The 23,637-nt window shown below is 45.8% G+C and overlaps 2 non-coding genes across 2 annotated transcripts; both read left to right on the forward strand.

Annotated features, from left to right (window-relative positions):
* The first annotated feature begins 20,798 nt into the window (after nucleotides 1-20,798).
* Nucleotides 20,799-20,869, forward strand: trnag-gcc (transfer RNA glycine (anticodon GCC)). The gene has a single exon. It is a non-coding gene; the product is annotated as a tRNA-Gly (tRNA).
* A 2,145-nt stretch (nucleotides 20,870-23,014) lies between these two features.
* Nucleotides 23,015-23,085, forward strand: trnag-gcc (transfer RNA glycine (anticodon GCC)). The gene has a single exon. It is a non-coding gene; the product is annotated as a tRNA-Gly (tRNA).
* Nucleotides 23,086-23,637: the final 552 nt, after the last annotated feature.

Here is a 23,637-nt window from a genome sequence, read left to right on the forward strand (position 1 = left end):
TCTCTGTTTAAAAGGGATCTAATTTCAGTCCCGGATTATTCTGTGTCTGTTTAAAAGTGATCTACTGTCAGTCCCGGATCATTCTGTGTCTGTTTAAAAGGAATGTGCTGTCAGTCCCGGGTCATTCTGTGTCTGTTTAAAAGGGATGTGCTGTCAGTCCCGGATCAGTCTGTGTCAGTTTAAAAGGGATGTGCTGTCAGTCCCGGATCATTCTGTGTCTGTTTAAAAGGGACATGCTGTCAGACCCGGATCATTCTCTGTCTGGTTAAAAGTGATGTGCTGTCAGTCCCGGATCATTCTGTGTCTGTTTAAAAGGGATGTGCTGTCAGTCCCGGATCATTCTGTGTCTGATTAAAACGGGTGTTACATAATATTATAGAGTCTGCCCCACTGAAACAGTCCATTTGCACGAACTGGTCTCCACACGAGGCTCCTCCTTCTCTATTTCTCCTATCTCCCCCCAAAAAACTAGAATCAGTAATGGCAACCATGAGACTATCGGATTGTCGTAAAAACCCATCTGGTTCACTCATGTCTTTCAGGAAAATAAATCTGCCGTCCTTACCTGGTCTGGGCTTTGTGTGACTCCAGTCCCACAGCAATGTGGTTGACTCTTAACTGCCCTCTGAAATGGCCTAGCAAGCCACTCAGTAGTAACAAACAGCTACGAAACAAAATAATAAAAATGAAACTGTACGGACCACCTGGCCTGATCCATATCAGCCTCCTCCTGAGGTCCCCACCATCACAGAAGCCAGTCTTCAGCCAATTCGATTCACTCCACGTGGTATCAAGAAAAGGCTGAGCACACTGGATACAGCAATGGCTCTGGGCCCTGGCAACATCGCGGCTATCATTCTGAAGACTTGTGCTCCAGCCAAGCTGTTCTAGTACAGCTACAACACTGGCACCTATCAAACAATGTGGAAGACAGCCCAGGTATGTCCTGTCCACAAAAAGCAGGACAAATCCAACCAGCCAATTACCGCCCCATCAGTCGACTCTCTGCTCTCAATCATCAGCAAAGCAATGGAAGGTGTCATCCACAGTGCTGTAAAGTGGCACTTACTGACCAATAACCTGCTCATTGATGCCCGCTTTGGGTTCTGCCAACAGCACTCGGCTCCCGACTTCATTAAAACCTTGGTCCAACATGAACAAAGGAGCTGACCATCAACATCCTGGGGGTTACCATTGTCTTAAATACTGTGACAACAAGAGAAGGTCAGAGGCTGGGCATTCTGCGTCGGGTGTCTCACCTCCTGACTCCCCAATGACTTTCTACCATCTGCAAGGCACAAGTAAGGAGTGTGATGGAATACTCTCCACTTGCCTGGATGAGTGCAGCTCCAACAACACTCAAGAAGTTCGACACCATCCAGGACAAAGCAGCCCGCTTGATTGACACCCAATCCACCACCTTAAACATTCACTGCCTCCACCACCGGCGCACCTTGGCTGCAGTGCGTACCATCTACAAGATGTACTGCAGCAACTCACCAAGGCTTCTTGGGCAGCACCTCCCAAACCCGTGACCTCTTCCACCTAGAAGGACAAGCACAGCAGGGGCATGGGAACACCCCCACCTCCAAGTTCCCCTGCAAGTCACACACCATCCTGACTTAGAAGTATATTGCCGATCCTTCATCTTCGCTGGGTCAAAATCCTGGAACTCCCTCCCTAACAGCACTGTGGGAGTACCATCACCACACGGACTGCAGCGGTTCAAGAAGGCGTCTCACCACCACCTTCTCAAGGGGCAATTAGGGATGGGCATTTAATGCTGGCCTTGCCAGTGCACCCACATCCAATAAACGAGTTTAAATAAATCCTATCAGCATATCCTCTATTCCTATCTCCCTTCCTCTTAAATGCATCTGTAGTATTCGCCTCAACTGCTGCATTCTCAGCGCTCTTTGGGCAAAGAAGTTAATCCTGAATTCCCTGATGGATATATCGGTGAGTATTTGTGACCTGTCTTCTCTGAGCTAGTTCCTGACTTCACTCACAGTAGGAAGCATTTTCACCCTGCTATTCTGCCGCTGCGATGGCCGAGTGGTTAGGGTGTTGGAATTGCAATCTAATGGGTGTTTTCTCACGGAGGTTTGAACCCTACTCGCATGCGACTTTGATGCAAATTCTTCATTTTATTTCATCGGCTCCCTGTGGCGACCACTGGCACCGAAATAGATCAGAATTCCCTGCACTGCACTTTATTACACTGATTAACTCAAAGCTGTTGTTCCAATTGAAACACTAATAATTTATCGGCATCAATTAGATATTGTGGATTTGTTGGGAACTTGTGAGCAATACACACACAAAGCAGCATCAAAAATACCAATTAATAAAGAGCCCTGCAGTGTTTGGTAGGGAATCACCTTCAGCTACTAAGTGGGAACACGGTTTGGTTTTATAAAACTGAACACGAATTAAATAGTGTGTAAAAAGACCGCGGCAGGACTCGAACCTGCAATCGTCTGGTAACCTGAGAATTAAGTAGTGGATTGTAGATCAGCGACATCTGTGGACAGAGAAACACAGCGTCAACCTTCCAGTTCCTTGCGCCCGCAGCAGAACTTTGCTTCAAAGTATTTAAGCTCCAATCTTTTCAGCAAATAGCAAAATTAAGAAACTACCCACACCATCAAAAAGTAAATGGCCCGTACGGGGCTCGAACCCGCGACCTTGGCGTTATTAGCACCACCCTCTAACCTACTGAGCTAACCAGCCTGACTTCGCTCCTTTTCCTGTTAAATTCAATTTATGTTGATTTTTGGGTTTTTTAAGTTGACTTCGAAGGCTGTAAAAGAATGACTCTGATTTCAACAGCGCCTTTCACATCAGGACGTCTCAAAGTGCTTTAATACCAATGAAGTTGTAGTCACTGTTGTAATGTAGGAAAAACAGCAGCAGCCAATTTGTGCACAGCAAGCTCCCACAATGTGATAATCGAGGATAACCTGTTTTAGTGATGGTGATTTGCGGATAAATATTGGCTACAGGACACCGGGGTAAACCTCACCACCCCCTGCCCTTCTTACAATTGTGCCATGGAATCTGTTATGTCCACCCGAGAGGGCAGAGGGGGCCCTCAGTTTTGGAATTGTATTCCACCACAATCTGTAACCTGATGGACCGGCATATCCCTCACCCTACTATTAGCATCAAGACAGGGGACCAAACCAGGTTCAATGAGGACTGCAGGAGAGCATTTCAGGAGCAGCACCAGGCGTATCTAAAATGAGGTGCCAAACTCATGAAGCTCCAACACAGGACTACACACATGCTAAGCTATGGAAACCGCATGTGCAGACAGAGCTAAGCGATCCAACAACCAACGGATCAGATCAAAGCTCTGCAATCCTGCCACATCCAGTCGTGACTATTTTAATTTAATTTAATTTGTTTCTAGGACTTGGGCATCGCTGGCAAGGCCAGCATTAATTGTCCATCCCTAATTGCCTTTGAGAAGGTGGTAGTGAGAAGCCCTCTTGACCCGCTGCAGTCAATGAGGTGAAGGTGCTCCAATAGTACTGTTAGGGAGGGATTTCCAGGATTTCGACCGAGCGACGATGAAGTTACGGTGATATATTTTCACGTCGGGATGTTGTGTAACTTGGAGGGGAACTTGGAGGTGATGGTGTTTCCATGCACCTGCTGCCCTTATAAGAACATATGAACATAAGAAATAGGAGCAGGAGTTGGCCATTCAGCCGCTCGAGCCTGCTCCACTATTCAATAAGGTCATGGCTGATCTGATCTTGGCCTCAACTCCACTTTTCTGCCTGTTCCCCCTTAACCCTTGACACTCCGATAGTTCAACAATCTGTCTATCTCAGCCTTGAATATAATCAATGATTCAGGCTCCACAGCTCTCTGGGGTAGATAATTCCAAAGATACACAACCCTCTGAGAGAAGAAATTCCTCCTCATCTGCGTCTTAAATGGACAAACCCTTATTCTGAAACTATGCCACCTGATTCTAGATTCCCCCATGAGGGAAAACAGCCTCCCAGCATCTACCCTGTCGAGCCCCCTCAGAATCTTATATGTTTCAATAAGATCACCTCTCATTCTTCTAACCTCCAATGAGTATAGGCCCAACCTGCTCAACCTTTCCTCATAAGACAATCCCTTCATCCCAGGATTCAACCTAGAGAACCTTCTCTGAACTGTCTCCAATGCAAGTATTTCCCTTCTTAAATAAGGAGAACAATAATGTATGCAGTACTATAGGCGTGGTCTCACCTGTACAGTTGTAGCAAGACTTCCCTACTTTTAAACTCCATGCCCCTTGCAATAAAGGCCAACATTCCATTTGCCTACTTAATTACTGCATGCTAACTGTTTGTGTTTCATGTACGAGGACACCCAGATTCCTCTTAACCACAGCATTCTGTAGTCTCTCTCCATTTTAATAATATTTTGCTTTTCTATGCCCTCCATGGCCTCGCCCCTCCCTATCTCTGTAATCTCCTTCAGCCCCACAACCCCCTGAGATACCTGCACTCCTCTAATCCTGCCCTCTTGAGCATCCCTGATTATAATCGCTCAACCTTTCTGTTGCCCTAAGCTTTGGAATTCCCTGCCTAAACCTGTCCACCTCTCTTTCCTCCTTTAAGATGCTCCTTATAACCTATCTCTTTGAACAAGCTTTTGGTCACCTGCCCTAATTTATCCTTATGTGGATTGGTGTCAAATGTTTTGTCTGAAAATACTCCTGTGCAGCACCTTGGGACATTTTACAACGTTAATGGTGCGATATAAATGCAAGTTGTTGTTGGTAATGGTGGTACCTGATTCGGTGATGGTCATGCTGTTGAATGTGAAGGGGCAGTGGTTAGACATTCGCTTGTTGGAGCTGGCCATTGCCTGGCACTTGTGTTGGCTGTTGTCATGTGTGGCACACAGTGACATATGTACAGTATTTGCCGATAGGATAGTGTATGATTGACAACTGCAGGTGTATGCTGAAAGATTAATGCAGGAAATCGTCAGCTAGAGTCTCGAAAATATAAGCTTATACACATGAATAGACCCTGATGGCCGGTTAGTTCAGTTGGTTAGAGCGTGGTGCTAATAACGCCAAAATCGCGGGTTCGATCACCATACGGGCCATTTGATTTTTGGTAGAGAGGTTAGTGTCTTGATTTTGTTATTTGTTGAAAAGTTTGGATGGAAACTCACACGGGACCTGCAATACTTTGAAGGAAAGCTGGAAATCCTGAGTTATGACCTGCGGAGGTTTCCAACATTAAATGAACAATTCCAGATCCATCAGGACTTCTCGTATTTCAATCAGTGAACGGTTCACAGCTGCTGATTGGTTTGGAGTGCAAAGAATTGAACTGAAATAAATACAATCCCGGGGTTTAATCACTCATTATTAACATACCGCCAGAAACAGACCGTTCGGTCCAACCAGTCCATGCCGCCGTTTATGCTTCACTCGAGCCTCCTCCAGTCTTTCCTCATCCAAATCTATCAGCATAACCCTCTATTCACTTCTCCCTCATTTGCTTACCTAGCCTCCCTTTAAATGCATCTAAACTATTCGCTTCAACCACTTCCTGTGGTAGCGAGTTCCACATTCTCACCACTCTCTGGGTAAAGAAGTTTCTGCTGTATTCCCGATTGGATTTCTTGCTGATTATCTTATATTGATGGCCTCCAGTTCTGCTCTTCTCCACAAGTGGAAACATTCTCTCTGTATTCACTCTGTAAAAACCTTTCATAATTTTAAAGATCTCTATTAGCTCACTTCTCAGCCTTTTTTCAAGAGAAAAGGGACCCAGCCTGTTAATCCTTTCCTGATAAGTAAACCTTCGCATTTCTGGTATCATCCTTGTAAATCTTCTCTGTAGCCTTGGTCTAACCAAGGTTTGTTACTGGTTTAGCATAATTTCCCTACTTTTCAATTCTATCCCTCTAGAAATAAACCGTAGTGCTTGGTTTGCTTTATATATGGCCTTGTTAACCTGTGTAACAACTTTCAGTGATTTGTGTATTTGTACTCCGAGATCCCTTTGTTCCTCTACCCCACCTAGACTCGCACCCTCCAAGAAATAAGTGACCTCCCTATTCTTCCTAACATAATGAAATACGTCACACTTATTTGTGTTCAAATTCATTTGCCAATGCTATGCCCATTCTGCAAGTTTATTAATGTCCTCCTGTAACTTGTTGCAGTCCTCCTCAGTATTGACTATCCCCACCAATTTGGTGTCATCTGCAAATTTATAAATTGTGTTTCTGATTATTAAGTCTAAATCGTTAATACAAATTGCGAACAGCAGTGGCTCCAGCTCTGATACTTGTGGAACACCACTACACACCTTCTGCCACTGTGAATAAGCTACCCGGTAGTTGGACTATCTGCCTTCTCTCCTTAAGCCAGCCAGCAATCCATTCCACTACTTCTCGCCTGACCCCGAATTATCTGACCTTGTTCATCAGTCTATTATGGGGTACATTATCGAAGGCCTTCTGAAAATCCAGATAAATTACCTCTACTGCATTACCATTGTCTACTCTCTCTGTTGGTTTGGAGTGCAAAGAATGGGACTGAAATGACATCGGCGATCTCCAGTTCCCTGCTCCCATCACCCACTCCAACCTATCTCCCTCTGAACTTGCAGCACTCCGTTCTCTCCAATCCAACCCTAACATTGTTATTAAACCTGCTGACATAGGTGGTGCTGTTGTTGTTTGGAGAACCGTCCTCTACCATCTGGAGGCTGAACGGCAACTCACTGACACCTCCTCCTACCTCCCCCTGGACCATGACCCCACTACTGAACATCAAGCAATTGTTTCCAAGACTGTCACTGACCTCATCTCCTCTGGAGATCATCCCCCCATGGCCGCCAATCTCTCAGTTGCTCAACACTGCACTGCCCACATTTACAACCTTCCCAAGATCCACAAACAGGACTGCCCTGGTTGACAAATTGTTGCAGACTGTTCTTGCTCCACAGAACTGATTTCTTCCGATCTTCACTCTATTTTTTCTCGACATGTCCTGTCCCTTCCCAGCTACATGTGCAACTCTTCCAACACCCTCCGTATTTTAACAGTTTCCAGTTTCCTGGCCCCAAACGTCTCCTTTCCACTCTGGATGTCCATTCCCTCTACACCTCCATCCACCAGCTGGACGGCCTTAAGTGGCTCCACTACTTCCTTGAACTGAGGCCCCACCAGTCCCCATCCACCACCGTCTTCGTCCGCCTGGCTGAACTTGTTCTCACATTGTACAACTTCTCCTTTGATTCCACTCACTTCCTCCAAATTAAAGATGTTGCTATGGGTACCTGCATGGGCCGTAGCTATGCCTGCCTTTTTGTGGGATATGTGGAACATTCTTTGCTCCAGTCCTACTCAGGTCCCTCTTTTTCCTGTACATCGATGACTGTATTGCTGCTGTTTCCTGCACTCGCCCTGAACTAGATAATTTCTTTTACTTTGCTTCCAATTTCAACCCTTCCCTCACCTTCACATGGTCCATCTCCAACTCTTCCCTTCCCTTCCTCGACTTCTCTGTCTCCATTTCGGGGGATAAGCTATCGACCAACATCCACTATAAGCCCACTGACTCCCACAGCTACCTGGACGACACTTCCTCCCACCACGCTTGCTGTAAGGACTCATAGAAACATAGAAACATAGAGACATAGAAGATAGGAGCAGGAGTAGGCCATTCGGCCCCTTGAGCCTGCTCCACCATTCAATGAGATCATGGCTGATCATCCACATTCAGTACCCTGTCCCTGCCTTCTCCCCATATCCCTTGACCCCTTTAGCCTTAAGAAATATATCTAACTCCTTCTTGAATATATTTAATGAATTTGCCTCAACTGCCTTCTGTGGTAGAGAATTCCACAGGTTCACCACTCTCTCGGTGAAGTAATTCCTCCTCATCTCTGTCCTAAATCGCTTACCCCTTATCTTTAGACTGTGACCCCTGGTTCAGTCTAGTCCTGTTAGTATTTTATAAGTATCAATGAGATCACCTCTCATTCTTCTAAACTCCAGCGAGTATAAGCCCAATCGATCCAATCTCTCCTCATACATCATTCATGCCATCCCAGGTATCAGTCTGGTGAATCCTTACTGCTATCACTCCATGGCAAGAACATCCTTCCTCAGATAAGGTGACCAAAACTGCACACAATGCTCAAGATGTGGTCTCAATAAGGCCCTGTACAACTGCAGCAAGACATCGTTGTTCCTGTACTCGAACCCTCTCGCTACGAAGGCCAACATACCATTAGCCTTCCTAACCACCTGCTGCACCTGCATGCTTACCTTCAGCGACTGGTGCACAAGGACACCCAGGTCTAGTTGCACTTCCCCTTCTCCCAATCTATTGACGTTCAGATAATAATCTGCCTTCCTGTTTTTGCCACCAAAGTGGACAACCTCGCATTTACCCACATTATACTGCATCGGACATGCTTCTTCCCAATCACCCAACCTGTTCAAATCATACTGGAGTTTCTCGGCACCCTCCTCACAGCACACATGCCCACCGAGCTTTGTGTCATCTGCAAACTTGGAGATATTACATCTAGTTCCCTCGTCTAGATCATAAATATATATTGTGAATAACTGGGGTCCTAGCACCAATCCCTGCGGTACCCCACTAGTCACTGCCGGCCACTCGGAAAAAGACCCGTTTATTGCAACTCTTTGCTTCCTGTCTGCCAACCAGTTATCTATCCAAGTCAGTACCTTGCCCCCAATCCCATGTGCCTTAACTTTACACGCTAATCTCTTATGCGGGACCTTATCGAAAGCCTTCTGAAAGTCCAAATACACCACATCCACCTGGCATTTTCCCCACTACCAATGTCAGGCTTACCGGTCTATAATTCCCCGTTTTCCCTCGACCACCTTTTTTGAATAGTGGGGTAACATTAGCTACCCTCCAATCCATGGGAACTGTTCCAGAGTCTATCGAATTTTGGAAGATGACCAGCAATGCATCTACTATTTCGAGGGCCACTTCCTTAAGTACACTAGGATGTAGATTATCAGTCCCTGGGGATTTATCCATTCCACTCTATTCCATTCTCCCACTTTCTCTGTCTCCGTTGCATCTGTTCTGATGATGCCACCTTCCATACCAGTGCTTCCGGTATGTCCTCCATTTTCCTCAACTGAGGATCCCCCTCTACCATGGTTGACATGACACTCGACCGAGTCTGTACCATTTCCCGCACTACTGCTCTCACCGCTTCCGCTCACTCCCAGAAACATGATAGGGTTCCCCCCTTGTCCTCACCTTTCACCCCACCCGCCTCCATATTCAACGGATCATCCTGCGCCATTTCCACCACCTCCAGCATGATCCCACCACCAAACACATCTTCCCCTCCCCCGTTTCAACATTTCGAAGGGACCGCTCTGTCCATGACAGCCTGGTCCACTCCTCTATCACCCCAACACCCCTTCTCCTTCGCCCGCCACCATCCCATGCAAGTGCAGGAGATGCAACACCTGCCTTTTTAACTCCTTCCTTCCCATCGCCCAGCGCACCAAACACTCCTTACAGGTGAATCAGCGATTACATGTACTTCTTACAATTTAGTATACTGTATTCGCTGAATCTACATTGTGACACTTAATGCAGATTGGGTGACCGCTTTGCAGAACAGTCGGCAAGTGTGACCCCGAGCATCCAGTCGCCTGTCACTATAATTATCTGCTCCACTCCCTCTCTTATCTCTCCTTCCTTGGCCTGTTACACTGTACCAATGAAGCTCCATGTAAGCTCGAGGAACAGCACCTCATCTTTCTATTAGGCACTTTACAGCCTTCTGGACTTAACATCGAATTCAACAATTTCAGACTATAAATTGGCCCCTGTATTTCTTTTATTTGTTAAATTGGTTCTCATGTTTCCTCACATGACAGTTGTTAATGTTTCTGCCATAATCATTCACACCTCATCTTGAGCCATCTTTTGTTCGTTAACTTGTCCTATTACCTTTCCTTTTGGCTTGCACCATCATCCCTTTTGTAAGTCAATCTCTCCTGCCTTCCATTCTATCACAGATATTCCCTTTGTTCTTACCTCGCCTCCATCCACCCCTGCTTAAAAATCCCTCTTCCCTAACCTTTTCCAGTTCTGACGAAGGGTTCGACCTGAAAGGTTAACTGTTTCTCCCTCACTCGATGCTGCCTGACCCGCTGAGTGTTTCCAGCATTCTCTGTTGTTATTGAAATGAACACAGTAACGGAGTTTAATCACTCATTATTAGGATTTGTTAGCTTACATTTGTGTGGCCGCGTGGCCTAATGGATAAGGTGTATGACTTCGGTGTAAATTCTGATGTCTACCATGGAGGTTGCAGGTTCGAGTCCTGCCGTGCTCATTTTACACACTTTTTAATTCGTTTTCAACTTTAGAAAACCAAGCCGCGTTTCCACTCTTTTCCTTCCAAACTTTGCAGGGTCCTTTATTAAATGGAATTTTTACGTGCTGTCCTTTGTGTAAATTTCTCACTGATCTTTGCAAATAGTTTCAAACAAATCCACAATTTCTAATTGATGACAAATTAGTCTTTCCAATTGGAACAACAGCTTTGGGTTAATCAGTGTCATAACGTGCAGTGGAGGGAATTCTGATCAGTTTCGGGGCCAGTGATCTCCACAGGGAACCGATGAAATAAAATAAAGGATTTGCACTGAAGTCACATGCAAGCAGGGTTCGAACCTGCACAGAAAAACTCCATTGGAAATTCAAGTCCAACGCCTTAACCACTCGGCCATCGCAGCTGCACAAATGCAATCCTTCAACAGTTGCAAACTATTAGACAACTGCCCTGCACAATATAAATGGAATGAAGTTGTGTGACAGCTGTACAGAGGCCTGGTTTGGCCACTGTGTACAGTTCTGCGCACTGCACCTTAGAAAGGATATATTGAACTTTGAGGATGTGCGGTGCAGATTCACGAGTGTGTTACCAGGGCTCCAAGGGTTAGGCTATGAGCAGAGATCACATAATCTAGGCTTGTATTCCCTGGAATATTGAAGATTAAGGGCAGAGATCATAGAAATACAGAAAATTACGCCAGAGAAGGAGGCCATTCGGCCCATCGTGTCTTTGCCGGACGAAAAAGACATATTTTGCCTGATCCCACTTTCCAGCACTGGGTCTGTAGCCCTGTAGGTTGCAGCACTTCAAGTACATATCCATAGTGCTTTCTATTAATGTGATCGGTAGTGACTTCCAGATCCGCTCCACTCTCTGTGTGAAAATGGTTCTTGTCAACTCCTCTTTAATCATTTACCAGTTACTGTAAATCTACGCCCCTGATCATTGACATTTCTGCTAAAGGAAATAGGTCCTTCCTATCCACTGTATCTTGGCCCCTCAGAATTTTATGCACCTCAATTATGCTCCAAAGAAAACAACCCAACCCTATCCAATCTTTACTTATAGCTAAAATTTTCCAGTCCTGCCAACATCCTAGTAAATCTCCTCTGTACCCTCTCTAGTGCAATCACATCTTTCCTGTACTGTGGTGACCAAAGCTGTCTGCAGTACTCTAGCTGTGGCATAACTAGTGTTTTATACACTTCAAGCATAACAATCCTGTTCTTGAATTCTATGGCTTGGCTAATAGAAACATAGAAGATAGGAGCAGGAGTCGGCCATTCGGCCCCTCGAGCCTGCTCCACCATTCAATGAGATCATGGCTGATCATCCAAATTCAGTACCCGGTTCCTGATTTCTCCCCATAACCGTTGATCCCTTTAGCCTTAAGAAATATATCCAACTCCTTCTTGAATATATTTAATGAATTGGCCTCTACTGCCTTCTGTGGTAAAGAATATCACAGGTTCACCACTCGCTGGATGAAGAAATTCCTCCTCATTTCAGTCCTAAATGGCTTACCCCTTATCTTTAGACTTTGACCTCTGGTTCTGGACTCCCCGACCATCGGGAACATCCTTCCTGCATCTAGTCTTTCCAGTCCTGTCAGAATTTTATAATTTTCAATGAGATCCCCTCTCATTCTTCTAAACTCCAAAGAGTATAAGCCCAATCGACCCAATCTCTCCTCATACATCATTGCTGCCATCCCAGCTATCTGCCTGGTGAATCTTTGCAGAACTCCTTCCATGGCAAGAACGTCCTTCCTCAGAAAGGCGAACAAAACTGCACACAATACTCAAGATGTGGTCTCACCAAGGCCCTGTACAACTGCAGCAAGACATCCTGTACTCAAACCCTCTCGCTATGAAGGCCAACATACCATTTGCCTTCTTAACCGCCTGCTGCCTAATAAAGGAAAATATTTCCTCGGACTTTATAACCAATAATAAAAACAGAAAATGCTGGAAATATTCGGCAGGCAATCATAAGGTCAGAAGTGGGGATGTTCGCTGATGATTGCACACTGTTCAGCACCATTCGAGACTCGTCAGATACTGACGCAGACCGTGTCCAAATGCAGCAAGACCTGGACAACATTCAGACTTGGGCTGACAAGTGGCAAGTAACATTCGCACTACACAGGTGCCAGGCAATGACCATCCCCAACAAGCGAGACTCTAACCATCTTCCCTTGACATTCAATGGCATTACCGTCGCTGAATCCCCCACTATCAACATTCTGGGGGTTACCATTGATCAGAAACTGAACTGGACCAGCCATATAAGTACTGTGGCTACAAGAGCAGGCAAGAGGCTGGGAATTCTGCGGAGAGTGTCTCACCTCCTGACTCCCCAAAGCCTTTCCACCATCTAAAAGGCACAAGTCAGGAGTATGATGGAATACTCTCCACTTGCCTGGATGAGTGCTACTCCAATAACACTGAAGAAGCTCGACACCATTCAGTATAAAGCAGCCCGCTTGATTGGCACTCCATCCACCACCTTCATCATTCAGTCCCTCCACCACTGGCGCACTGTGGCTGCAGTGTGTAACATCTACAAGATGCACTGCAGCAACTCTCCAAAGCTACTTCAACAGCACCTTCCAAACCTGCGACCTCTACCAATTAGAAGGACAAGGGTAGCAGATGCATGGGGACATCACCACCTACAAGTTCCCCTCCAAGGCACACACCATCCTGACTTGGACCTGTATCACCGTTCCTTCTCTGTCGCTGGGCCAAAATCCTGGAACTCCCTTCCTAACAGCATTGTGGGTGTACCTACACCATATGGACTGCAGTGGTTCAAGAAGGCGGCTCACCACCATCTTCTCAAGGGCAATTAGGGATGGGCACTAAATGCAGGCCTAGCCAGCGACGCCCACATCCAATCAATGAAAAAAAAAATTTAAAAATCTGAAATAATGACCACCTTATCTACCTGCACTACTACCTTCATGGACCTGTGGACATGCACTCCAATGTCCCTCTGTTCTTTTATGCTTCTCCATATCCTACCATTTATTGTGTATTCCTTTGTCCTGTTAGCCCTCTCCTAATGCATTACCTCTCACTTCCACGAATTAAATTGCATTTGCCACTTTTCTGCCCACCTGACCAATTCACTGTTAACGTCCTGCAGTCTGGAGCTTTCTTCCTCACTAACAACTACACGGACTATTGTTATATAACATCTGCAAACTTCTTAATCCTACATTGAAGTCTAAATCAGTGATATATAACACAAAAAGCACGGGGCCTAGTACTGAGCCCTCCCGAACCCCACTGAACAGCCTTCCAGTCACAAAAACACCCATCGACCACTACCCTTTGCTTCCAACTTGTCACTTTGCTTGGATCCTTTGGGTGTTTACCTGTCTTCCCAGTCTGCCATGTGGGCAGACTCTGATTTTTAGGATATTGAAGGTAATTGATAGGGTAGACAGAGGGAAACGTTTTCCACTGGGGCGAGGGATGGGGGGTGGGGGGGGGGCAGGTGTGGGGGGCGGGGGGGGGGTGGGAGGTAAAGTCTAGGTCAAGGGGACCTTACCTTCCAATAGGAACCAGACCGTTCAAGAGAGAAATTAGGAACCATTTCTTCATACAAAGAAAGGTCGAAGTGTGGAACTCCCTCCCACAAAAGGTAGTTGTTGCTAGATCATTTAATGATTGTATATCTGAGATCGATAGACTTTTGCTAGACCAGGGTATTAGGGGAAAATAATAGACTTGTTTAACAAAAATGCAATTAATATAATTATACTTTAAAAATGATGGCGAATGTGCCCCACCTGGTGGGTTAACAGGCACGGTGCATGTAAGCAAGTCTGCAGTGTAAGTAAAGGCGAGTGTGCAGTGTGCATGTTAGGTAGTCTGCTTCTTTACAGAAAACTGAAGGCTGCCTGTGGTTCATCAATTCAGGAATTTCCTAACCATCAGCTTTTTTGGACTGAATGTGTTTAAAAGGGATCAACTGTCAATCCCGGGTCACTCAGTGTCTGTTTAAAAGGGATGTGCTGTCAGTCCCGGATCATTCGGTGTCTGTTTAAAAGGGATGTGTTGTCAGTCCCGGATCATTCGGTGTCTGTTTAAAAGGGATGTGCTGTCAGTCCCGGATCATTCTGTGTCTGTTTAAAAGGGATGTTCTGTCAGTCCCTGGTCATTCTATGTCTGATTAAAAGAGATGTGCTGTCAGTCCCGGATCATTCTGTGTCTGTTTAAAAGGGATGTGCTGTCAGTCCCCGATCATTCTGTGTCTGTTTAAAAGAGATGTGCTGTCAGTCCCGGATCATTCTGTGTCTCTTTAAAAGGGATGTGCTGTCAGTCCCGGATCATTCTGTGTCTGTTTAAAAGGGATGTGCTGTCAGTCCCAGATCATTCTGTGTGTGTTTAAAAGGGATGTGCTGTCAGTCCCGGTTCATTCGGTGTCTGTTTAAAAGGGATCTACTTTCAGTCCCGTATCATTCTGTGCCTGTTTAAAAGGGATGTGCTGTCAGTCCCGGGTCAGTCTGTGTCTGTTTAAAAGGGATGTGCTGTCAGTCCCGGATCATTCTGTGTCTGTTTAAAAGGGATGTGCTGTTTGTACAGATCATGTCAGTCCCGGGCCATTTCAAAATCATCAGCCGTCTAGTCAGAGCAGATAATGGCTCGAAGGTCCAAATGGCCTAGTTCTGCTCCTATTTCTTATGTTCTTATGTCAGAAGTGTCGAGAGCCGGAGGGCACAGATTTAATGTGATTTGCAGAAGAACCAAAGGCGACATGTGGAAAAGCTTTTATACGCAGTGAGTGGTTAGTAACTGGAAAGGGTGGCGGAGGCAGATTCAATCATGCACTTCAAAAGGGACTTGGATAAGTATCTGAATGAGCAAAAATTGCAGAGCTACGGGGCACGGGCAGGTGTGCGGGTGGGACTATCTGAAGTGCTCATGCAGAGAGCCAGCACGGGCTTGATGGACCGAATGGCCTCCTTCTGTGCTGTAACCATTCTATGATTCTATGATTCTATGGTCATTCTGTATCTGGGCCTGTTTCAAGGAGATTTATTTTCAGGTGCGGTATCTCATTGGTTGCGGCATTGGTCTCTAAGTTCAATGTGATTTAAGCACAATGGTTTGAACCCTGTTCGAAGCAGATCTGTTCATTAATTTGAAATCTCAAACCCCTTCATAATTTAAAAGAATTTGAAAGGTCACCCTCAGCCTCCTGTTTCCATAGAAAAGAACGCCAGCCTGTTCAGACTTTCCTAATATTTATCCCCTCTCAGTTCTGGTATCATCCTTCTCAATCTTCTTTGCACCTTCGCCAGTTCTCTATATTTTTTTGTAAAATGGAGACCAGAACTGTGCGCAGTATCCTAAGTGTCATCTAACCATGGTTCTATATAAATTTAACATAACCTCTCTGCTTATGAATGGACAAGTTTACCCGTGCTGCATGCTGTTTGCTGCCGGACTTTAGGACAGAGAGACAGAGAGAGAGAGAGAGAGAGAGAGAGAGAAAGACGGAGAGAGCGAGAGAGAGCGAGAGAAAGAGAGAGCGAGCGAGAGAGAGAGTGAAAGAGGGAGAGAGCGAGAGAGAGAGAGAGACAGACAGAGTGAGAGAGAGAAAGATGGAGAGAGCGAGAGAGAGAGTGAAAGAGGGAGGGAGCGAGAGATAGAGAGAGAGAGAGACAGAGAGAGAGACAGAGAGAGAGAGAGACAGAGAGAGAGAGAGAGACAGAGACAGAGAGAGTGAAAGAGAGTGAGACAGAGAGAGACAGAGAGAGAGTGAGAGAGTGAGAGAGAGACAGAGACAGAGAGAGAGAGAGAGAGAGAGAGAGACAAAGACAGAGAGAGAGTGAGAGAGAGTGAGTGAGAGTGAGAGAGAGACAGAGACAGAAAGAGAGACAGAGAGAGACAGAGAGAGAGAGAGAGAGAGACAGAGAGAGAGAGAGAGACAGAGAGAGAGAGAGAGACAGAGAGAGAGAGAGAGACAGAGAGAGAGACAGAGAGAGAGAGAGAGACAGAGAGAGAGAGGGAGCAAGACAGAGACAGAGACAGAGAGACAGGGAGCGAGAGACAGAGACAGAGAGATAGAGTGAGACATAGACAGAGACAGAGAGACAGAGAGAGAGAGAGAGAGAGAGAGACAGAGAGAGAAAGACAGAGAGAGAGAGAGAGAGAGACAGAGAGAGAGAGGGAGCAAGACAGAGACAGAGACAGAGAGACAGGGAGAGAGAGACAGAGAGAGAAAGACAGAGAGAGAGAGCGACAGAGAGAGAGAGAGTGAGAGAGAGAGAGAGAGAGAGAGAGAGAGTGAGAGAGAGAGAGAGGGTCGTCATTTTCCCCGACGGGGAGGAATTTTAACATCCCCAATTTGAAACCTTTGGGCAGCACCTTAAAGCGCTCCTTGGAAAAGATCAACAGCGAAAAATTGAACCTAAAATAATTTTAAACGCTGAGGGACTGTGCAAAAACCTCCTGCATCAATTCCTCGTCAGCATACTGTTCTCATTCTGTTTGTCTTTTGTGCGGGGCACTGCGGAACGAGAGAGGACAGGGAAATGCAGATAACAGCGGGAGAAAACACGTCTGATCTTTCAAAGGGACAGCACTGTCACGATTGGCCGAATGGCCTCACACTGTACTGCAAGCCTCCATGAATCATATGAAAATCTGAGACATACCCAAACAAAGTGAGCACACATCTGTGTTCGTGCATCTGTTTGAGTCTTTGTCTCAAGCAGTGCATTATTATTTCCTCTGTATTGTTCTTGATATTTTGGTGCTGATTATTCAATATCCCGACGGCTTTTCTCTGACTGTGTATCTCTGAGAAAAGCACAGAAGCAAATAGATTTCAGGTGGGCGCCTACCCGCACTTGATGCTGTGGTTTCCTGAACATGTCCTTTGTGATCTCGCCTAAAAAATGTAATCATGTACGAAAAGTTTGCCTGGCGTGAAAGTGACCTGAATTTCAAAGCAGCAAGGAGGAAAGACTGCCTTGTTCTGCTTGCTGGCACGACGCTTTTCGCAGTTTTCTGGTGTTCTAGTGGATAGGATTCGGCGCTTTCACCTCCGCGGCCCGGGTTCGATTCCCGTTCAGGCAACCAGTGCGTTTTCTGGCTGTTTGAAATGCCAGCAATCAAAGCACCCGCGCGAAACAATGCTTGCACCTCATCAACCTTTACAATTTTCCACACGGCTGCTGTTGCCTCAACAGTCAGCAGCGCATCATTCGGTACCGAGATGCAGCATTCGCTTCCTTGCCTTCTATAAAATGCCTGCTGTTTCATCGTCAGCAGGGAATGGCATTGGGAACAAGACACTTTAAATGCCCACATTTATGTGTACCTCACAGTGTCAGAACAGTCACGGTTATTATCCGTCTTCCATGTATTATTTTGCCGACTGCATCTCCCTAACAAACTTAGCTGATCACAGCACGGCTATCAGTCAACTCATTGCCAGTGTGAAAAATGCCACATTAGCAACGTGTGCAAGAATCGAATCACAGAGTAACTGGGCCGTGATAACTTATCCTGATATTCATGAGGCCTTAACATTCGCTGCATAAGACAATTCTACCTCTGATTACCATCCCTCCTGCCATTGGAAAGCGTTTGTCTTTATTTCCTCTATCAAAACCCATTGTAATTTTGCAAGCCTCTATTAAATTTCCTGTTAGCCTCCAGAGGAAACCAATCGCAGCTTCTCCACACTATCCCTCGGGTCACACTGTAAGACGTCAAACGGGTTCTGTATGTCTGATGGACATATATTTCAGCTACAGGAGAGTCAAAGGTTTTGGGGAACGGGCGGCAAAGTTGCGTTGTGTCGAAGATCTCATCAGCCACGAACTTATTAAATGGCGGGCTCGAGGGGCCGAATGGCCCAATCCTGCTCCTATTTATTCTTTTGGGGAAGGTTAGTTTCTTAATTATGTAATTTTTGAGCAGCTAAACAACGTTGGAAGGAAACTCCCACGGGACCTAGAAAAGTGCAAAATCTTAGCTCTGCCGAGAGCTCATGCACCTGAGAGGTTAACCCTGTGTTTCTCTGTCCACAGATCTTCCAGGACCTTCGAAGTGTTTCCAGCATTTAATCAACAATTCCAGATGCAGTATCTGCTGCATATTGCTTTTTATGTTAACGCAGTGTCCCCGCTTGTATTAACAAAAGTCAAAAATAAATTGTAGCCACCAGAAAATAGAATCGATTAAGTCGGCGTGCTTTGGTGGTTCAGGGGTAGAGTTCTCGCCTGCCACGCGGGCGACCCGGGTTCGATTCCCGGCCAATACAGGCTAATTTTTTTAACAATTCATTTCATAGGAAACACATCACATGTGCATAAATAATTTATTAGCTGTGCCTGTGCAACTGGATGAAGGGTATGAATGCTCTGCTCCTGTTCCTGTGCAACAGCTTTGAGGGGCTGAATGGCATCCTGTTCCTGTGTAACAGGCTCGATTCTTACTCTGACAGACATTGCATTGCTCACTTCCTCGTTAGTCTCGTTGTGAGTATCCCCGCCTGTCACGCGGGAGACCAGGGTGAAATTCCCCGACGGGAAGGAATTTTAACATCCCCAATTTTAAACGTTTTGGCAGCACCTTAAAGCGCTCCTTGGAAAAGATCAACAGCGAAAGATTGAACCTAAAATAATTTTAAACGGTGAGGAACTGTATAAAAACCTCCTGCATCAATTCCTCGTTTGCATAATGTTCTCCTTCTGTTTGTCTTTTGTGCGGGGCACTGCGGAACGAGAGAGGACAGGGAAATACAGATAACAGCGGGAGAAAGCACGTCTGACCTTTCAAGTGGACAGCACTGGCACGATTGGCCTAATGGCCTCATACTTTACTGCACGCCTCCATGAATCATATGGATATCTGAGACATACTCACACAAAGTGAGCACACATCTGTGTTCGTGCATGTGTTTGAGACTTTGACTCACGCAGTGCATTACTGTCTCCTCTGTATTGTCCTTGATATTTTGGTGCTGATTATTCAATATCCCGACGGCTTTTCTCGGACTATGTATCTCTGAGAAAAGCACAGAAGCAAATAGATTTCAGGTGGACGCCTACACGCACTTGATGCTGTGGTTTCCTGAACATGTCCTTTGTGATCTCGCCTAAAAAATGTCATCTTGTCCGAAAAGTTTGCCTGGCGTGAAAGTGACCTGAATTTCAAAGCAGCAAGGAGGAAAGACTGCCTTGTTCTGCTTGCTGGCAGGACGTTTTTCGCAGTTTTCTGGTGGTGTAGTGGATAGAATTCGGCGCTTTCACCGCCGCGGCCCGGGTTCGATTCCCGGTCAGGCAACCAATGCGTTTTCTGGCTGTTTGAAATGCCACCAATCAAAGCACCCGCGCGAAACAATGCTTGCACCTCATCAACCTTTACAATTTTCCACACGGCTGCTGTTGCCTCAACAGTCAGCAGCGCATCATTCGGTACCGAGATGCAGCATTCGCTTCCTTGCCTTCTATAAAATGCCTGCTGTTTCATCGTCAGCAGGGAATGGCATTGGGAACAAGAAACTTTAAATGCCCACATTTATGTGTACCTCACAGTGTCAGAACAGTCACGGTTATTATCCGTCTTCCATATATTATTTTGCCGACTGCATCTCCCTAACAAACTCATCAGTCAACTCATTGCCAGTGTGAAAAATGCCACATTAGCAACGTGTGCAAGACTCGAATGATAGAGTAACTGGGCCGTGATAACTTATCCTGATATTCATGAGGCCTTAACATTCGCTGCATAAGACAATTCTATCTCTGGTTACCATCCCTCCTGCCATTGGAAAGCGTTTGTCTTTATTTCCTCTATCAAAACCCATTGTAATTTTGCAAGCCTCTATTAAATTTCCTCTTAGCCTCCAGAGGAAAGCAATCGCAGCTTCTCCACACTATCCCTTGGGCCACACTGTAAGACGTCAAACGGGTTCTGTATGTCTGATGGACATATATTTCAGCTACTGGAGAGTCAAAGGTTATGGGGAACGGGCGGCAAAGTTGCGTTGTGTCGAAGATCTCATCAGCCACGAACTTATTAAATGGCGGGCTCGAGGGGCCGAATGGCCCAATCCTGCTCCTATTTATTCTTTTGGGGAAGGTTAGTTTCTTAATTATGTAATTTTTGAGCAGCTAAACAACTTTGGAAGGAAACTCCCACGGGACCTAGAAAAGTGCAAAATCTTAGCTCTGCCGGGAGCTCATGCTCCTGAGAGGTTAACCCTGTGTTTCTCTGTCCACAGATCTTCCAGGACCTTCGAAGTGTTTCCAGCATTTAATCAACAATTCCAGATGCAGTATCTGCTGCATATTTCTTTTTATGTTAACGCAGTGTCCCCGCTTGTATTAACAAAAGTCAAGAATAAATTGTAGCTACCAGAAAATAGAATCGATTAAGTCGGCGTGCATTGGTGGTTCAGGGGTAGAATTCTCGCCTGCCACGCGGGAGACCCGGGTTCGATTCCCGGCCAATGCAGGCTAATTTTTTTAACAATTCATTTCATAGCAAACACATCACATGAGCATAAATAATTTATTAGATGTATCTGTGCAACTGGATCAAGGGTATGAATGTTCTGCTCCTGTTCCTGTGCAACAGCTTTGAGGGGCTGAATTACATCCTGTTCCTGTGTAACAGGCTCGATTCTTACTCTGACAGACATTGCATTGCTCACTTCCTCGTTAGTCTCGTTGTGAGTATCCCCGCCTGTCACGCGGGAGACCGGGGTGAAATTCCCCGACGGGAAGGAATTTTAACATCCCCAATTTTAAACGTTTTGGCAGCACCTTAAAGCGCTCCTTGGAAAAGATGAACAGCGAAAGATTGAACCTAAAATAATTTTAAACGGTGAGGAACTGTATAAAAACCTCCTGCATCAATTCCTCGTTTGCATAATGTTCTCCTTCTGTTTGTCTTTTGTGCGGGGCACTGCGGAACGAGAGAGGACAGGGAAATACAGATAACAGCGGGAGAAAGCACGTCTCATCTTTTAAGTGGACAGCACTGGCACGATTGGCCGAATGGCCTCATACTGTACTGCACGCCTCCATGAATCATATGGATATCTGAGACATACTCCCACAAAGTGAGCACACATCTGTGTTCGTGCATGTGTTTGAGTCTTTGTCTCAAGCAGTGCATTACTGTCTCCTCTGTGTTGTCCTTGATATTTTGGTGCTGATTATTCAATATCCCGACGGCTTTTCTCGGACTGTGCATCTCTGAGAAAAGCACAGAAGCAAATAGATTTCAGGTGGACGCCTACACGCACTTGATGCTGTGCTTTCCTGAACATGTCCTTTGTGAACTCGCCTAAAAAATGTAATCTTGTACGAAAAGTTTGCCTGGCGTGAAAGTGACCTGAATTTCAAAGCAGCAAGGAGGAAAGACTGCCTTGTTCTGCTTGCTGGCCCGACGCTTTTCGCAGTTTTCTGGTGTTCCAGTGGATAGGATTCGGCGCTGTCACCTCCGCGGCCCGGGTTCGATTCCCGTTCAGGCAACCAGTGCGTTTTCTGGCTGTTTGAAATGCCAGCAATCAAAGCACCCGCGCGAAACAATGCTTGCACCTCATCAACCTTTACAATTTTCCACACGGCTGCTGTTGCCTCAACAGTCAGCAGCGCATCATTCGGTACCGAGATGCAGCATTCGCTTCCTTCCCTTCTATAAAATGCCTGCTGTTTCATCGTCAGCAGGGAATGGCATTGGGAAGAAGACACTTTAAATGCCCACATTTATGTGTACCTCACAGTGTCAGAACAGTCACGGTTATTATCCGTCTTCCATGTATTATTTTGCCGACTGCATCTCCCTAACAAACTTAGCTGATCACAGCACGGCTATCATTCAACTCATTGCCAGTGTGAAAAATGCCACATTAGCAACGTGTGCAAGACTCGAATGACAGAGTAACTGGGCCGTGATAACTTATCCTGATATTCATGAGGCCTTAACATTCGCTGCATAAGACAATTCTACCTCTGGTTACCATCCCTCCTGCCATTGGAAAGCGTTTGTCTTGATTTCCTCTATCAAAACCCATTGTAATTTTGCAAGCCTCTATTAAATTTCCTCTTAGCCTTCAGAGGAAGCAATCGCAGCTTCTCCACACTATCCCTCGGGCCACACTGTAAGACGTCAAACGGGTTCTGTATGTCTGATGGACATATATTTCAGCTACAGGAGAGTCAAAGGTTATGGGGAACGGGCGGCAAAGTTGCGTTGTGTCGAAGATCTCATCAGCCACGAACTTATTAAATGGCGGGCTCGAGGGGCCGAATGGCCCAATCCTGCTCCTATTTATTCTTTTGGGGAAGGTTAGTTTCTTAATTATGTAATTTTTGAGCAGCTAAACAACGTTGGAAGGAAACTCCCACGGGACCTAGAAAAGTGCAAAATCTTAGCTCTGCCGAGAGCTCATGCACCTGAGAGGTTAACCCTGTGTTTGTCTGTCCACGGATCTTCCAGGACCTTCGAAGTGTTTCCAGCATTTAATCAACAATTCCAGATGCAGTATCTGCTGCATATTGCTTTTTATGTTAACGCAGTGTCCCCGCTTGTATTAACAAAGGTCAAAAATAAATTGTAGCCACCAGAAAATAGAATCGATTAAGTCGGCGTGCATTGGTGGTTCAGGGGTAGAATTCTCGCCTGCCACGCGGGAGACCCGGGTTCGATTCCCGGCCAATGCAGGCTAATTTTTTTAACAATTCATTTCATAGGAAACACATCACATGGGCATAAATAATTTATTAGCTGTACCTGTGCAACTGGATCAAGGGTATGAATGTTCTGCTCCTGTTCCTGTGCAACAGCTTTGAGGGGCTGAATGGCATCCTGTTCCTGTGTAACAGGCTCGATTCTTACTCTGACAGACATTACATTGCTCACTTCCTCGTTAGTCTCGTTGTGAGTATCCCCGCCTGTCACGCGGGAGACCGGGGTGAAATTCCCCGACGGGAAGGAATTTTAACATCCCCAATTTTAAACGTTTTGGCAGCACCTTAAAGCGCTCCTTGGAAAAGATCAACAGCGAAAGATTGAACCTAAAATAATTTTAAACGGTGAGGAACTGTATAAAAACCTCCTGCATCAATTCCTCGTTTGCATAATGTTCTCCTTCTGTTTGTCTTTTGTGCGGGGCACTGCGGAACGAGAGAGGACAGGGAAATACAGATAACAGCGGGAGAAAGCACGTCTGACCTTTCAAGTGGACAGCACTGGCACGATTGGCCTAATGGCCT

This window comes from Somniosus microcephalus, unplaced genomic scaffold, assembly GCF_052327205.1.
Source record: "Somniosus microcephalus isolate GS21.2 unplaced genomic scaffold, FLI_Smic_1.0 unresolved_chr8, whole genome shotgun sequence".
Classification (NCBI taxonomy): domain Eukaryota; kingdom Metazoa; phylum Chordata; class Chondrichthyes; order Squaliformes; family Somniosidae; genus Somniosus; species Somniosus microcephalus.